Genomic DNA, 3,733 nt, shown 5'->3' with positions numbered 1-3,733 from the left:
AAAGACCGCACATGCAATCAAAGGGACGAAAAGCCGAAAACGAGGGTAAAGTTGATATATTCGTAACAGTGATTTAATTAATTGTATTTCCAGTTTTTTTAAGGTATTAGCACCCTAATGCATTACCTCCGCTTTGAAGAGTATTCAAACAGGCTAGAATTACTGTTAACTACATTGAAAATGAGGGCCATGGGTTCAATCCCCAGAAGGGTCAACTTTTTTTTCTTTCTTTTTTTTCTTTTAACATTATTTATGTATCTCTCATGTCCCATGTGGAAAGCAAAAAAGTGTTTAATTGTGAATTTTTAATTTATATAGGTATTTATTGGCTAAATTATGCTAAATCCTAGTAATAAATATGGTACCTCTGATATTTTTCAAAAGTGAAAATATAATCAAAACTAGACGGTAAAAGTATTTCATATTTTACAAGATAAACCTCCAATATACTTTTTTAAAAATTTAGGGAAACTTTGAAAACAGGCACTCATTTGGGTAAATTTTTAAGAATTTTTTGAATTAGGCTCCCTAAGTAGAAAAATGGTCAGACATGGTTGGTAAAATGGGTGGGGGTTAGGGTTACATTTTTTATACAGATTTCATAAATTTTAAGTTAGAAACCCATAATCTTTGCTTATGTGGACTGTTAGCCTGAATGTACTTTTTGTTTCTTACCAAAAATTCATGGGAAAACATGTTTCATTAGAATGTTATTAAGCAGATTATCTAAAGTTCCTCATTTCTAAAAAGGGCCCTCATAACATCCTAGCTTGAGTTCAGAAAAGTGGCCATAACTTGCTATTCCGTACGGTAAACTTTGTTTAAATTTTGCATACAGGTGTACTTTAAGGTATACATCTGACCTATGATGTCAATTCTTTAGTTCCTGATAGTGCCCATTAGGGTCCTAATACCTTAATATCCAATTGCATAATTGATTAATAGTTACTACTCTTTCTTTGCTCATATACAATGTATTGACATGCTTTCAAAAAGTTTTCAGGTAATTTTTTCATATCAGTCCCAAATACGTAGTAGTTGCTATGTTGATCACACAACCTTTTTCTTTTAACTGTGTATAAAAGAAATATTTGATTTCAATATATGAAAACGTGTTATATATACTGTACATTGATTTCAAAAATGGAGACACTCGGTGTAAATTTTTTAATGTAAATCATGAACTATTTAGTGCGGACCGGGCGTTCTGCTGGCGAAGACGTTATGACGGGGGGCGGGACCGACAAATGGGTGAGGAAGAACCGACATCAAAAGCGTTTGAGATATCTCCATCAACAAGCTTACAGTGATATTAATACAGCATTTAAAGACAGATCTTTAAAAAGTATTGGTTCTATGAGAGAGATGTCGTTTAAAGCGGTTCTTCAGCATTTCTTTATTGGGTTTGATTAACATTCTTTGCTTTTTCAAACTAAGTATTTTCAGTAATATTACCTAGGAAAAATGCATCAAATCACTGTTAAGCCTTGTTCAAAACAGTCCTACGAGAGCTTTTTATAGCGCGCAGTGACATTCGTTTCTGAAAAAACAAATCTTCCTCGATATACATTTACATATAGAGATCGGACAAGGAGATAGAGGTATCGAAGGGTTTCGTTTATTGTTAATGTACTTTATCGACGACAAATTTAATTTTTAAACGCTTAATCATTTCGATTTGATAATTACATGAAACGATTTATCGTAAAAAATAAACATATTTAACCTTAGAAAAGCTGAAGGCCGCTTTGTGTTTTGTGGTTACTTTTATTTTTTGACTTTTATGGCATTTTTTCTTGTTGGGTGGTTCCAAATATTTCTACTTGAATAATGTTGAATCACCCTTAGGAGATGTTGCCTGCTTTTTAAATTTGTCTTTTGACGTCATATCTGTGATATGCAGGCTTCATAACCGCTGATTCCCTTTCAAATTTCATTTTATTTAGTTCTGCCCATTGTTTTCTCGGTTAGGGCACACGCATTCCTTTAATTTGGGACCATACGCCGCTTTTCATGGAATGGCACTGCTGTGTCACATTGAAGGTTCCATGATCAACCACCGTATGTACACATCTGCGGATGTTTCTAAATTCAAAATTTCACCATTACCATGATATTAAAGTAATATTGCTCAAGCCGGTGCTAGGGGCGTGAACGGTAACTTGCACTTTCCATTACCTCCATGAACAGGCTCAACAAACCGAGCCTGCAACATTTTCAATTTTGTCTTGGGCTTTTTTTTGGATTCTTAATTTATCTCTATTTTAAACCTGTTAAATTTGTTCAGTGAGAGAGTTGCGTACACCTGTTGAAAATTGTACATTACTTTAAAGCATTTTTATAGACTTTACTATACAAAAGACCTTTGCAAGCATACGCACCAATCTTGAAATTCTTTATCTATGATTTTGTTACAAAAATTTAAGAAAAATTTCAATCAAGTGATTCTTTTCAAATTTAAAAAAGTGAAAACCTTGTACTTAAAACCACTTTTGAATAATATTTTAGTTTTGTCGATGTTGTTATCAACCAAAGTTCCTTTATGAGTATTTAATTTATTCTAACGGAAGTGACATTCTGCAAAGAATGTCTTTATAGTTATCATTTTCATTATTATCATATAAAATTGTTTATCACATATCCGTGCCGATTTTGCGACTCGATAAATATGGTATTGCACGATCACGCAAACATGTACATGTATATTGCGTTATACACACAGTGTGAAGACGAGCTTAATGTGATCGTTAAACTATAGGCGCGTCACCGAAAACTGATTAATTTTTCACTTTAAACAGTCTTAATTGTAGGTATGTTGATAAAAATATCTATTATAATTCGTGTAGGTTCATTTACTGAATGTTATTGAACGAGTTGAATAAAATAATATTTTGCTGGCATAATATAACATTCATTCAGTATCCCTATGTATATTAAAATATTCATGACCACAAATAGGAGGCAATCTATTTGTGCACTTTATTATCATTTGATAGACAGCTTAAACAATATATTTTATTCCAGAATCAAGTTCAAGGAAACGAACTTCCGTCAAAGCGTCCGAGCAATCACCCGGACATAGCCGGACAACATCTGCTGATAAAAGTTAGTTTTAGATAAAGTACAGTTTTTGGGATTGCAATATTTCTTTCTCTAGCATTGTAATGGTCATATCACGACTTATTCATTTTCACTGGTTGAAAAAGCATCAGGTGCCCCTTCGTGCATTATTTTAAGCACCTGAGGTAGAAACAGCCGACGTTCCTTTAGCTAGTTGGATAGCTTCCTCACATAATCAGATTCATACATTGGCATGATTTTCACAAAATAAAATTTTATATAAAAATTCAAAGTAATGTGGAAAACGTTAATATATATGTTCACTGTATCTCCAAACAAACTTAACAAAATATATTTAAAACATTTAATATGTGCATAATCTATACAAAATCGTCTTCAATCTTTATAATTTAAACACTTTTAATATTAAATTCTTGTTTAAGATAGAATCATGGAGCATTTGAATATCAGAAAAAATATAATTTTAAAAGATGATATTCATAAGAAGTTATTTGGATTTTAAACTGAATTTTGCGTTTTCTTTAAGATTTTTTTTTAAAAATGAAATAAATTCCTATATTTGCAGCCAGTACTTCAATGCCCATGACATCGGTTGGTACAAACAGATTTTCAATGGACACATCTGATGGGACAGCACCGTCTAGCAGCCGGC

The 3,733-nt window shown here is 32.4% G+C and overlaps 1 long non-coding RNA gene across 1 annotated transcript; it reads left to right on the top strand.

Moving 5' to 3' along the window:
* Positions 1-1,254: 1,254 nt before the first annotated feature.
* LOC132717097 (uncharacterized) lies at positions 1,255-3,733 on the top strand. Its single transcript, XR_009623912.1, has 3 exons — positions 1,255-1,345; positions 3,025-3,105; positions 3,647-3,733. It is a non-coding gene; the product is annotated as an uncharacterized LOC132717097 (long non-coding RNA).

The sequence above is a fragment of the Ruditapes philippinarum genome, unplaced genomic scaffold (assembly GCF_026571515.1).
Source record: "Ruditapes philippinarum isolate M1 unplaced genomic scaffold, ASM2657151v2 ctg2559_1_1_1_1, whole genome shotgun sequence".
Taxonomy (NCBI): Eukaryota; Metazoa; Mollusca; class Bivalvia; order Venerida; family Veneridae; genus Ruditapes; species Ruditapes philippinarum.
Note: the sequence above shows the minus strand (reverse complement) of the source record. Positions and strands in the feature narration are given on the sequence as shown.